The sequence below is a fragment of the Bombina bombina genome, chromosome 2 (genome assembly GCF_027579735.1).
Source record: "Bombina bombina isolate aBomBom1 chromosome 2, aBomBom1.pri, whole genome shotgun sequence".
In the NCBI taxonomy this organism is placed as follows: Eukaryota; Metazoa; Chordata; class Amphibia; order Anura; family Bombinatoridae; genus Bombina; species Bombina bombina.
In genome coordinates, this window is record NC_069500.1 from 206,045,382 (window position 1) to 206,060,351 (window position 14,970).

Sequence of the window (14,970 nt, forward strand, 5' to 3'; positions counted from 1 at the left end):
TATTGACTTACTGTCTGCTTTTTTACTATTTACTATTAGTTATATTGTAGCAAGCTTAGGATTTATTTTATAGGTAAGTATTTAGTTTTAAATAGGAATTATTTAGTTATTAATAGTAGGTTTTATTTAGATTTATTTAAATTATATTTAAGTTAGGGGGTGTTAGGGTTAGACTTAGGTTTAGGGGTTAATACATTTAGAATAGTGGTGGCGACGTTGGGGGCGGGAGATTAGGGGTAAATAAATGTAATGTAGGTGGCAGCGGTGTAGTGACAGTATACAAATAAAGCTGTGAAAAAGCCGAAGAGCAGCGAGATTGATGACTGTTAGTTAACAACAGTTGGTGCGCGGCTTTTTGACAGCTTTTTTGATAATTTTGGAGAACGTATTCAGGTCCGCGGCATCGATGTTAGGTGAACGTATTGGTGCCGTCGAATGCAAGTAAGTTGACGGCTTGATAAGTAGATGCCCTTGGCTGAAGCCAGTTTCTGTCTCGTAATATGTGTGACCCCATTGCAATACAAAACACATACGCCTAGATTTAGAGTTCTGCATTAGGGTCAAAAAGCAGCGTTAAGGGGTCCGCTGGTATTTAGAGTCAGCCAGGAAAGGGTCTACCGCTCACTTTCTTTCCGCGACTCGAGGCTACCGCAGATCCCCTTATGTCAATTGCGCATCCTATCTTTTCTATGGGATTTGCCTAACGCTAGTATTACGAGTCGTGGAAGAAGTGAGCGGTAGAGCCTCTACCGACAAGACTCCAACCGCAAAAAAAGTCTGTAGTTAAGAGCTTTATGGGCTAACGCGGGAACATAAAGCTCTTAACTACTGTGCTATAAAGTACACTAACACCCATAAACTACCTATTAACCTCTAAACAGAGGCCCCCCCACATCGCAAACCCTATAATCATTTTTTTAACCCCTAATCTCCCGCTCCGGACACCGCCACAACCTACATTATAGCTATGAACCCCTAATCTGCTGCCCCTAACATCGCCAACACCTATATTATATTTATTACCCCCTAATCTGCCCCCCAACGTTGCCGCCACCTACCTACACTTATTAACCCCTAATCTGCCGACCGGACCTCGCTGCCAGTATAATAAATGTATTAACCCCTAAACCGCCGCACTCCCGCCTCGCAAACACTATAATAAATTGTATTTACCCCTAATCTGCCCTCCCTAACATCGCCGCCACCTACCTACAATTATTAACCCCTAATCTGCCACCCCCAACGTCGCTGCTACTATAATAAAGTTATGAACCCCTAAACCTATGTCTAACCCTAACCCTAACACCCCCCTAACTTAAATATAATTTAAATTAAATGAACTAAATTTACTATCATTAAATAAATTAATCCTATTTAAAACTAAATACTTACCTATAAAATAAACCCTAAGATAGCTACAATATAACTAATAGTTACATTGTAGCTATTTTAGGATTTATATTTTTTTACAGGCAACTTTGTATTTATTTTAACTAGGTACAATAGCTATTAAATAGTTAATAACTATTTAATAGCTACCTAGTTAAAATAATTACAAAATTACCTGTAAAATAAATCCTAACCTAAGTTACAATTACACCTAACACTACACTATCAATAAATTAATTAAATAAATTACCTACAATTATCTAAACTAAAATACAATTAAATAAACTAAACTATAGTACAATAAATAACTAAATTACAAAAAATAAAAAAGAATTACAAGAAGTTTAAACTAATTACACCTAATCTAAGCCCCCTAATAAAATAAAAAAGCCCCCCAAAATAATAAAATGCCCTACCCTATTCTAAATTACAAAGTAATCAGCTCTTTTACCAGCCCTTAAAAGGGCTTTTTGCGGGGCATTGCCCCTAAGTAATCAGCTCTTTTACCTGTAAAAAAATACAACACCCCCCAAACATTAAAACCGACCATCCACATACCCCTACTCTAACCCACCCAAACCCCCCTTAAATAAACCTAACACTAACCCCCTGAAGATCTCCCTACCTTGAGTCGTCTTCACCCAGCCGAGCCAAATTCTTCATCCAAGCGGAGCAAGAGGAGGTCCTCCATCCGGTAGAAGTCTTCATCCAAGCAGGGCAAGAAGAGGTCCTCCATCTGGTAGAAGTCTTCAGCCAAGCGGGGCAGATGAGGTCTTCCATCCGATTGAAGTGTTCATCCAAGCGGCATCTTCTATCTTCATCCATCAGGAGCGGAGCGGCAGCATCCTGAAGACCTCCGATGCGGAACATCCATCCTGGCCGACGACTGAACGACGAATGACGGTTCCTTTAAATGACGTCATCCAAGATGACGTCCCTCGAATTCCGATTGGCTGATAGGATTCTATCAGCCAATCGGAATTAAGGTAGGAAAATTCTGATTGACTGATTCAATCAGCCAATCAGATTGAAGTTCAATCCGATTGGCTGATCCAATCAGCCAATCGGATTGACCTCGCATTCTATTGGTTGTTCCGATCAGCCAATAGAATGTGAGGTCAGTCCTTAAAAATGCCCCGCAAAAAGCCCTTTTAAGGGCTGGTAAAAGAGCTGATTACTTTGTAATTTTAAATAGGGTAGGGCATTTTATTATTTTGGGGGGCTTTTTTATTTTATTAGGGGGCTTAGATTAGGTGTAATTAGTTTAAACTTCTTGTAATTATTTTTTATTTTTTGTAATTTAGTGTTTGTTATTTTTTGTATTATAGTTTAGTTTATTTAATTGTATTTTAGTTTAGCTAATTGTAGGTAATTTATTTAATTCATTTATTGATAGTGTAGTGTTAGGTGTAATTGTAACTTAGGTTAGGATTTATTTTACAGGTAATTTTGTAATTATTTTAACTAGGTAGCTATTAAATAGTTATTAACTATTTAATAGCTATTGTACCTAGTTAAAATAAATACAAAGTTGCCTGTAAAATAAATATAAATCCTAAAATAGCTACAATGTAACTATTAGTTATATTGTAGCTATCTTAGGGTTTATTTTATAGGTAAGTATTTAGTTTTAAATAGGAATCATTTATTTAATTATAGTAAATTTATTTAGATTAATTTAAATTATATTTAAGTTAGGGGGGTGTTAGGGTTTGACTTAGGTTTAGGGGTTAATAACTTTATTATAGTAGTGGCAACGTTGGGGGCGGGAGATTAGGGGTTAATAATTGTAAGACTCAGCGTTCCTTTTTCCTCATTCGTTAATAATTGTAGGTAGGTGGCGGCGATGTTAGGGAGGGCAGATTAGGGGTTAATACAATTTATTATAGTGTTTGCGAGGCGGGAGTGTGGCGGTTTAGGGGTTAATACATTTATTATAGTGGTGGCGAGGTCTGGTCGGCAGATTCGGGGTTAATAAGTGTAGGTAGGTGGCTGCGACGTTGGGGGGACAGATTAGGGGTTAATAAATATAATATAGGTGTCGGCGATGTTAGGGACAGCAGATTAGGGGTTCATATCAATAATGTAGGTTGCGGCGGTGTCCGGATTAGGGGTTAATAATAAAATGCAGGTGTCAGCGATAGCGGGGACGGCAGATTAGGGGTTAATAAGTGTAAGGTTAGGGGTGTTTAGACTCGGGGTTCATGTTAGGGTGTTAGGTGTAGACTTAGAGAGTGTTTCCCCATAGGAAACAATGGGGCTGTTTTAGGAGCTGAACGCTCCTTTTTTGCAGGTATTAGGTTTTTTTCAGCCAGTTCAGCCCCATTGTTTCCTATGGGGAAATCGTGCACGAGCACGTTTTTCCAGCTTACCGCTACCGTAAGCAGCGCTGGTATTGAGGGTTGAAGTGGAGCTAAATTATGCTCAACGCTCCCTTTTCTGAGGCTAACGCAGCCATTCAGACAACTCAAAATACCAGCGTTGTCTTAAGGGTGCGCTGGAAAAAAAAGGAGCGTTAGCACCGCGGGTCTTTACCGACAAAACTCTAAATCTAGGCGATAGACAGTAAATGCATAATAAACATATTGGTTTGAGTTAGCCAACATAATTAACCATAACCTGTATAACAAAATAATTTCTCTAACTTAGTAAAATCTGAGACTCAGACATTGAAAGTTATTTTGAACATTGATATGTCAACAATGAGTTCACTACCGGCCAAACCAATATATGATGTGCAGGCTTAGTGCTCCTCTGTCCATTGTCCCGGGAAAGTTCTGTAAAGAGCAACTAGTAACCTGCTTCCTAACAGGTCTAGTAGCAGTAGAGCCCGCCTGCAGCTTCTGGCCTATCTGTGCAAACGAGCTCAGCTAGCTTAGGAGGACATTTCTTATACAAACAAACAACTGTTCAAATATGGTAGTCCCAAAACGTAATTATTTACATTTATCCTATATTGACATGCATCGGGATTGGGATCTGTATTGATCAACTTAACATTAAACTGAGCGGGTTAGATACTCATCTGTCCGATGACCCAGGAGTGTTCCGTGAAGATCAGTCTGACTCTTTATCAGAGCTATTACTTGCGGTTGGTTCATGCGTTGCATCAGGCCCGATCCTCTGCGGGAAAGCTGTAGTTTTGTAGAAAGTTGGGGGCTGTGGTTGTAAACAGTCATCAGGTGGTGAAATTTTCAGGCCCATTGCCCTGTTAAAGTTGTGCAGGTCCCCAAGTGAGCGGTATATTGAAGTTACTCCATTATTGGTGGCAATTACACTGACCAGAAACCCCCAGTGATAAGGAATCTTGTAGGTTCTAAGGATTTCCGTGACAAATCTAAGGTCTTTGCGTTTCTGTAGCGTTGTGGGGCTGATATCGGGAAATATTTGAATTGGGCATCCGGCATGAGTGATAGGGGCCTTGGCTCTAGTGTTTTTTAAGACCTCCTCTTTATCCAGGTAATTTAGAAAGCGAATAATAACGTCTCTAGGAGGGGCCTTCGGAGACGGCTTTGGGTGAAGCACCTTATGAGCTCTTTCTAGGATCATGTCTGGTGCAGTAGGAGAGCCTTTGAGGGAGCGAAACAGGTTTTGTAAGCAGCCATTTAGAGCTGTAGGGCTTATGGACTCTGGTATGTCCCTGACTATGATGTTGTTGCGTCGCTTGCGATTGTCTAAATCTTCCACTTTATCTAGCAAGAATGATATAGTTTCATCATGATCCTGTATTTTCTTGAGTGATTGGGAAACGTCTTCACTTATCATAGTTTGTATTTCCTCCAAAGTGGATATTTTTGTCTTTACTTGGCTAATGTCTCTTTTTAGTTCCCCGAACAGGCCTTTTACTTCTTTGATTACTTCTTTAATGTCCTCCTTTGAAGAAAGTTTTTTCAGATCTTCTTTCGTAATACAGAAGCCATGTAGGTTGTCTTGTTCCTGGGTCTCTGCCTGTATGAGCTGGTTATCTAAAATCTCTCTGCTCTGTGTTTCTTGAGGTTTAAGGTATTGACTTATAGATGCCAGTTTTTGTACTTTATCCATTTTCAGTTTTTTCTTGCAAGGCATCCCACTGGTCTGCGTTGTGTTTAGCATGAGGCAATGTGAGCAGCTGGTGAGGATAACGTAGATTAGAAACACCCGGTGCGCTGTTTAATCTGATAGCCAGTAATTTACATGCAAAAGTCATAGGCCTTAGTATTATGTTATCCCTGTTTAATTCTAGGGAATTTTAGTTTTTTTCCTTTATAATAGTTCAGGCAGTATATTTATCAGGCCTTCAAGACTGATTTCTCAAGTGAGCTGATTGGTGGGTGGCATTGATGACTTTACACCGTGCAGGCCAAATTTTCCTCAGTATGATATTTGACTGTGTTGTCCTGTAGACCCTGAAGGATTATGTGAGCGGTTATTCAGCAAGTTTTATAGTAATATTAAGAGGTGTCAGCTCCCTAACGTATGGGAACTAAGTCAGGCCTATTACCGCTGCTGCTTGCTGTAACTATGTGTTATGCAGAGGGATCGTGCTGTCTATTAAAATTGCCTCCAAATCCCTCTCAGGCTCCCAGATTATATATTTTGGACAGGTCATGGCCTTTGGTATTACTTACAAGGCTGATGAGGTCCGGATCTACCAAGAGCGGGTTCAGTTAAAGCTGTAGTTGTCGGGAGAACCGAGCAGCAAATTTACCACTGGTGATGCGCTGCGGCCCAGGATTATTGTGGATCGGGCTGTTAGTTAGGTTTATTTTGATGGTTTTCCACTTGTTATTTTTACATTAGTAGACTGGATGTTACGGAGCGCTTCTATTTTGCTGCCATTGCTCTGCAAGGCTTGGCTCCGCCCCATCAGGGTATCATATGTATTTATTTACAATTAATTTATATTTTAAGAGCTGGGCCACACTCTCTCATACTGGTCACTGGAAGTTAAACATGGCACCTTATGGCAAAGAACTCTTTGAGGATCTGAAAAAAAGAATTTTTGCTCTACATAAAGATGGCCTAGGCTATAAGAAGATTGCCAAGACCCTGAAACTGAGCTGCAGCATGGTAAGCAAGACCATACAGCGGTTTCACAGGACAGGTTCCACTCAGAACAGGCCTCGCCATGGTCGACCAATGAAGTTGAGTGCACATGCTCAGCGTCATATCCAGAGGTTGTCTTTGGCAAATAGACGTAAGAGTGCTGCCAGCATTGCTGCAGAGGTTGAAGGGGTGGGGGGGTCAGCCTGTCAGTGCTCAGACCATACGCTGCACCAAATTGGACTGCATGGCTGTAGTCCCAGAAGGAAGCCTCTTCTAAAGATGATGCACAAGAAAGCCCACAAACAGTTTGCTGAAGACAAGCAGACTAAGGACATGGATTACTGGAACCATGTCCTGTGGTCCGATGAGACTAAGATAAACTTATTTGGATCAGATGGTGTCAAGCGTGTGTGGCGGCAACCAGGTGAGGAGTACAAAGACGAGTGTGTCTTGTCTACAGTCAAGCATGGTGGTGGGAGTGTCATGGTCTGGGCCTGCATGAGTGCTGCCGGCACTGGCGAGCTACAGTTCATTGAGGGAACAATGAATGCCAACATGTACTGTGACATACTGAAGCAGAGCATGATCCCCTCCCTTCAGAGACTGGGCTGCAGGGCAGTATTCCAACATGATAATGACCCCAAACACACCTCCAAGATGACCACTGCCTTGCTAAAGAAGCTGAGGGTAAATGTGATGGACTGGCCAAGTATGTCTCCTGACCTAAACCCTATAGAGCATCTGTAGGGCATCCTCAAATGGAAGGTGGGGTAGCGCAAGGTCTATAACATCCACCAGCTCTGTGATGTTGTCATGGAGGAGTGAAAGAGGACTCCAGTGGCAACCTGTAAAGCTCCGGTGAACTCCATGCCCAAGAAGGTTAAGGCAGTACTGAAATTAATGGTTGCCACACAAAATATTGACACTTTGGGCCCAATTTGGACATTTCCACTTAGGTGGGTAATAACTTTTGTTGCCAACAGTTTAGACATTAATGACTGTGTGTTGAGTTATTTTGAGGGGACAGCAAATTTACACTGTTATACAGGCTGTACACTCACTACTTTACATTGTAGCAACATGTAATTTCTTCAGTGTTGTCACATGAAAATATATAATAAAATATGTACAAAAATGGGAGAGGGTGTACTCACTTTTGTGAGATTCTGTACATACTTTCAAAGTATAATACACAATGTAACAAATGGCACTTACAAGTTCTGATGAGTGATTAATGACACAAGTATAGAGCAGTTTGATTAGTTAGTGATAGTAGAAAATTTATATTTCAATCAGATTGGCTGATTTCATTAATCACGTAATTATGCATTTACCAATAAGAAGTTGTAGAAAACTTTACTAGTTTGTGGGTTGTTTAGGAGTTTGAGTATTGCCTCATATTTTGTGCGAAAAGTGTTGCCTCAAATTTAATATTATTATACATATTTAATAATATTTGTCCCCTTGCTTTGTAATGAGAGACAAAGATGTAACACAATCCATAAGTAGGGTAACATCTCCCTACTTGATTTTATTTAGTAATAATGGCTAAATAAAATCAACTTAAAAGGACATAAAACCCATATTTTGTCTTATGATTTAGAAAGAGTATACAATTTTGATAAAGTTTCTAATTCACTTATTATCTAATATGCTTCATTGTCGTGCAGCATCGAACATAACCTTTTTGTGTTTTCAGACTCCCATTAATTTCTATGGCATTCGCGGCCTCAAGGGTGGCGGTTTGAACGATATGTATGCTGCGTCGGAATAGACACAAGCGTACTTGTTAAATGTTTGATAAATTGGCAAGAGGGTCAAATAGAGTCAAATGTGATGGCGGATGATCAATATGCCGCTCGAATAACACAAGCATCGATCTGCGTCGGATTGATATCGCGGGAGCGTATATTGCATCACACATTTCAATATTTGACTATCGACGCTTTGTTAATTACGGCGGATCAACTTTGCGTCTAATTTGAAGTGGAATTCCAGTGTATTATCAGTTGAAGCATTGATATATCGGCCCCATTGTCAACGATTGGACCCAAAAATTTCAAACTTAGATTTGTCACTCAATAATACTCTTTTCCACTGATCTTCATTACAATCTTTGTAAGCTTTAGAAAAAAAGTTGTTTCTTGGCTGCAACCCTTCCACAAAGATCAAGCTTCTTCGGACAGTAGAAGGGTCAGCTTGGTATCCTGATATAGCTGCCAGATGCTGAGCCAGGTCCTTGCTGGACTTCTTCCTGTCTCTCAAAGAAGAAACTTTGAGAAACTTCTCATCAGATTTTGAAAGTTTTCTTGGCCTTCCAGTCCTTTTTTTGTCCTTGACCTCTCCTGATTCTTCACATTTCTTTATAATATCTTGAGAATTCAGTTTGTTTGCTGATTTGCCTTGCTGATGCAAAAGTATGATTTTATGTCTGTGAAATTCTGTGATCTTTGGTATTTTGAATGGAATGATGTGAATGAAAGTTGGTCTTATTAGCAATCTTCCAATGGATTAAACTCATACCACATGTGTATGTAATGCTCAAGCATGACCTTTTTCAAAGCAGTCATTTTGACATGAAATAGTAGGACAAATAGAGGTGTTAGCAATTACATTAATTAGGGTTCCATTCAATTTAGGTCTACGAGAGCCAGGTTCCTGCTATTGCTCAAGTGTAAGAGGAGGTCACACTGAAAACTTGCAACTTTAGCCTATAGAAGCTGTTTTTTCTGGTTTTTATTCTGATTTTTATATACTGCATACAGATATCCTGTATTTTCTGGTTGTATTCTAATAAAGAAACTGAGAAATAATTATATATGGTCATTATACCATTGCTAAAACAACAAATCTAATGGTGGCCTAAGACTTTTGCACAGTACTGTATATGTATTTGTGTGGTGTGTGTGTGTGTATATATATATATATACACACACACGTGTACATATGTGTTTGTATAGGTATATATGTATTAACAGACATATAAACACAAATACATATTTACACATATAAGACAAGTGCATTGGTGCCCTTTGCAGTTAAGTAGATGAAAACATGTAAAAACATATTTATGCAATAATCATTTTTAATAAAATGTTACACTGTGTGTTTACTGTAAATATTTCACATTCCAATGTCCTGCCCATAGGAGAATAAGTTCTATATTTTTTTAAATAGATAATTATGTATGTATATATATATATATATATATATTTTTTTTTTTCTTCTTTTTATAATTACTTATATTGTCATGTCGGGTTAGCACACTTGAGAATATGCGATCAGGTTTGTGCAAGTAGGTTTTCCCCCCACTTTTTTGCTCCATTTACTTCTATGGTGGAATACTTTATTGCATGTGTGATATTCTAACTTTTACTTTTTATGCTTGTTGGATTAGTGCGCGAGAAAAAACAGTTTACCTTCAACTTGTAATAAAAGCGATACCAAACGAGTGCAAAAAGCTTACTTTTAGCGGAGTTAACATTCCACTTGTAATCTAGCCCTAAATGGGGACAACCCCAGCCCCAGAAATAGAGCTAAGGGGCATATATAGACTAAACAGAGATTACCGTACTCCAGCTTTCAAGTATGGTATATGAGCTGGAGTGACCTCTTCCGAGTCTGTCAGTTTCCGAAGTCCAGTAGATTCCAAGAATATTGCACCATAGAGGAGAGGAGTGTGATCACTCTCTGAGCCACATAAAAGATAGATGGAGGCATCTTCTTGTTTGGTGTCAAATGCGTTGCCAGTGGATTGGGAGCATTGTCAGTAGATCTCTCTGCTTCATCTAGTAGGCTTAGTTATGTCCGGTATCTGGGTAGGGACAAACGCTTTAGGAAGAATCGTCTTCATCTGACAAACCGCTACATTTGTTTAAAAACCTGACCTCTGAGACAGCCATGGGAGATACAAAAGTGACTTGTGCCCCTCTTTCCTCTGAAGATAAAGTAAGTGTGACTTCTTTTTGTGGTGTTATAGGAGTGTCACTGCCTTGGGCAGTGACTGAACACCGTAGAATTTTTTTTTTTATCTAAAGCTTTAGTTCTACCAAGCACAGTGCCTAGTAAGGGTTGAAAAGAGTTGTTGATATACTAGCATAGATTTGTGAAATGACTATCTAATATTATAGTTATGGCCTCACATTTTTGCAATCGGAATTCAATAGTGACTGAAGTAGTTTGTTAAAACAGTGTGAGGGTCCTTTTGAATATGGAGTTCTAGCAGTTTTGATCCAATTGCTCTCTCGGGGGGGGGGGGGGGTTTAGAAAACTGCTGTTGACCTCCACCTGAATCCCTAACGGTCCAGAACAGGACTCCAACTATATTGAATAAGGTGATATTGGTATCAATAGGTTCAGTATCTTCTCCCAGGTCTTGTTGTTGGATAAAAAAATGTACTTGCCCCACTCTCTTTAGTGCAAAATGGTCCAAATTAAATAGCTGCTTTATGCAATTTGCAGCATTTTGAAAATTAAGGTTACTGAATTTACTTATCTAAGGAGCATGGGGAAAGACCAATTTTGTTTATAAATAAACAAGATGAGTTTAATGTCCAGTTTTTTCAATTCCTGAAACACTTTTCAGACTAAAGCGAATTCACATACAGTTGTTAGGATATTTTACTTATACATCCATTTACTGAAGCGCATTTCTGCTCTTCATATTAGTCTGTTAGTTTTGGTGATGGAGCATTGTAAGTGATTGAAAATCTGCTGTTATTAGTAATTTCGTATTGTTCATTTTGTTTTAACCAGTTTAGAACATTTTGTCCAGGAAAAGAAATGAGGGAGGTGGAATTGTGTTTGTGCTTTACTTGTCTTGGCAAGTGATAATTATACTGTCACTCAAAATGTTAAGGTTTCAGTGTTTTGCCTGTGAATGTGCTGTGAAATGTCCTCTGTCTTTACTTCTTCGAATAAACAGAACCTGCAATTAATAAATCATTATACCAGATGGAATATGTGACAAACAGTTTGCAAGACGTTTCAACTTTATATTTTAATAAAATCAATACTGTCATATTTATGCAAATAACATTTCAGAAAACTAATTAATTCATTGTTATCAGTTGTAAGAAAAAGCCTTGCACTCTCGTCTATTTTCTTTTTTTAAATTTAAAATTTGATTAAACTAACAAGGTTTAGATTTTTAAAAGATATGGTAGTGAAAAATAGGAACCTTTTGAGCGAATAGAAAACTCTTTGAAAGCACATTAAACCAAAAAAATAACCTATTTTGCATATGAAATGTTGTTTAAACAGGTTAAGAATATTTTTCACATGAACCAAACTAATTATTTTTCAGTACAGGAATAGACTGAGAGCACACACATGTTTAACCATTTGAGTGCTGAGCACTTTCCCACCTGGGTGCTAAGCTGATTTGAGGGTTTTTTATTTATTTTTTTTTACTTTTTTTTTCTTCAAATCCCCAAGACATACCATTTGAAAGGTTAGGCGTTATGCCTGAGATACAGGCTTCTAAGCAGCATGCCCCCTTTCCCTATACTTATCATTGTATTTTGTTAATAAAGTTGTGCGGTGACGTTATCACATCATTGCGCGTGACGTCACCACACAAAATGTGAAGCCCCGGCGATGCCTGTCACTATACAGGCCCAATTGCCGGGGTAGGAGCGGGTGGGAGCCCCCAGATTTTCCTCAAGTTGAGAGAGTGCTAGCGACGGCTCTGAGCCGTTGTTAGCACCTGAGTGGGAAACTCTGCAACGGCTCAGAGCCATTGTTAGCACTCAAGGGGTTAAGCCTGTCTTGACATGGTCCTTAACGGAATATAAAACCTGAAAAAAATGTTTTTGTGTTTCAGACAGAGGATACAATTTTTAAAAATGTACTTCTGTTATCAATTTTTTTGTTCCCATGTTATTCTTTGTTGAAGATATACCTAGGTAGGTGTCTGGAGCCCTCAAAGAAGATTTGGACCCTCTAGTCTAAACAATAGACTAAACTGCCCTTGTCTGTAGCGCTAACCAGCTGAATATATATGCAGTATCTGGCTGCAGAGATAATCTGGATACAATATCACATATAATCATACATATTACAACACTGTAGTGATACAAATAAAACACCAGTTAAAAAACATAAAACAATAAAACAACAAAAAATATTCAATAAAAATTCAGTCTTTTAACCCCTTAATGACAACTGACGTACCAGGTACGTCATGCATTAACAAGCAGTTAATGACAATGGACGTACCTGGTACGTCAGTTGTCTAACAGAGTGCTGGAAGCGATCACAAATGCTTCCAGCAGCTCTGAGGGTATTGCAGTGATGCCTCGATATGGAGGCATCCTGCAATACCACTTTACAAGCCCCCGATGCAGAGAGAGCCACTCTGTGGCCCTCTCTGCACCGGTAGCGATAGTGCCGGGTGTGAGGGTGCGCGTGCGCGTGCACGATGCGCGCGCGCGTGCACGATGTGCGTGTGTGCACGTGAGCATGCATGTGCACACACCAATGAATGAGCCACACTGACACCAATGAATGAGGGCAGAAAGGGGAAAAAAAAGGGATTTTTTTTTTTAAAAATATAAAAGGATCTGGGAGGGGGTGGGGGTATTGTGGGGGGCTTCTACACTACAGAAATAGTTTTTTAAGTAAAAACAAAATAAAAATACTTTTTGGGGGTTTTTTGGGGCCAAACTGGGTACTGGCAGACAGCTGCCAGTACCCAAGATGGTGGTAATTAGGTAGGGGAGAGGGTTAGAGAGCTGGAGGGGGGATCAGGGAGGTTGGGGCTAAGGCAGGGGTCCATCACAGCTAAAATACTTTATTATTTTTATTTAAAAAAACAAAAAACCTCTTTTATTTAGTACTGGCAGACTTTCTGCCAGTACTTAAGATGGCGGGAACAATTGTGGGGTGGGGGAGGGAAGAGAGCTGTTTGGGAGGGATCAGGGGGTGGGATGTGTCAGGTGGGAGGCTGATCTCTAAAATTAACCCTGCAAGCTCCCTACAAGCTACCTAATTTAACCCCTTCACTGCTGGGCATAATTAACGTGTGGTGCGCAGAAGCATTTAGCGGCCTTCTAATTACCAAAAAGCAACGCCAAAGCCATATAAGTCTGCTATTTCTGAACAAAGGGGATCCCAGAGAAGCTTTTACAACAATTTCTGCCATAATTGCACAAGCTGTTTGTAAATAATTTCAGTGAGAAACCTAAAATTGTGAAAAATGTTAAGTTTTTTTTTTATTTGCTCGCATTTGGCGGTGAAATGGTGGCATAAAATATACCAAAATGGGCCTAGATCAATACTTGGGGTTGTCTACTACACTACACTAAAGCTAAAATTAACCCTACAAGCTCCCTACAAGCTCCCTAATTAACCCCTTCACTCCTGGGCATAAAACACGTGTGGTGCGCAGCGGCATTTAGCGGCCTTCTAATTACCAAAAAGCAACCCAAAAGCTATATAAGTCTGTTATTTCTGAAAAAAGGGGATCCCAGAGAAGCATTTACAACCATTTGTGCCATAATTGCAGAAGCTGTTTGTAAATAATTTCAGTGGGAAACCTAAAGTTTGTGACAAATTTTGTGAAAAAGTGAACTTTTTTTTTTTTTATCGCATTTGGCGGTGAAATGGTGGCATGAAATATACCAAAATGGGCCTATATCAATACTTTGGGTTGTCTTCTAAAAAAAAATATATACATGTCAAGGGATATTCAGGTATTCCTGACAGATATCAGGGTTCCAATGTAACTAGCGCTAATTTTGAAAAAAAGTGGTTTGGAAATAGCGAAGTGCTACTTGTATTTATTGCCCCATAAATTGCAAAAAAAGCTAAGAACATGTAAACATTGGGTATTTCTAAACTCAGGACAAAATTTAGAAACTATTTAGCATGGGTGTTTTTTGGTGATTGTAGATGTGTAACATATTTTAGGGGGTCAAAGTTAGAAAAAATGTGTTTTTTTCCATTTTTTCCTCATATTTTATTATTTTTTTTTTAGTAAATTATAAGACATGATGAAAATAATGGTGTCTTTAGAAAGTCCATTTAATGGCAAGAAAAACGGTATATAATATGTGTGGGTACAGTAAATGAGTAAGAGGGAAATTACAGCTAAACACAAACACTGCAGAAATGTAAAAATAGCCATTGTCATTAAGGGTAAGAAAATTGAAAAATGGTCCGGTCATTAAGGGGTTAAATAAAAGAGTTCATCAAGAAGCTTCTCAATCTTTCATCCAATATTACGTTTGCGATACAAATGTATCTTGTTGATAAAAACAAAAGGACCTTGTCAAAAGTATACATAAGTACAGTAAATAAGGTGTCACTTTTACTTACACCGAAATTTCCCTGCTTGTGCTTAACATCCACTGGTGATGAAATTACGTATCCGCACTTATCCTACGAAAGTTGTGGCTCCGTTGTACATTGCCAGCATCCTTTTTGCTAGTAATCACTAGTTTCAACGTTATGGCACTGTGAGTTGTAACTCCTGCCGCATGTATCGTGGAGTCTCACTACGGAAGCCCAAACAGACCAAAAGAGCAATGCGTTTTGGCTGAAAAGCTTTTCTCA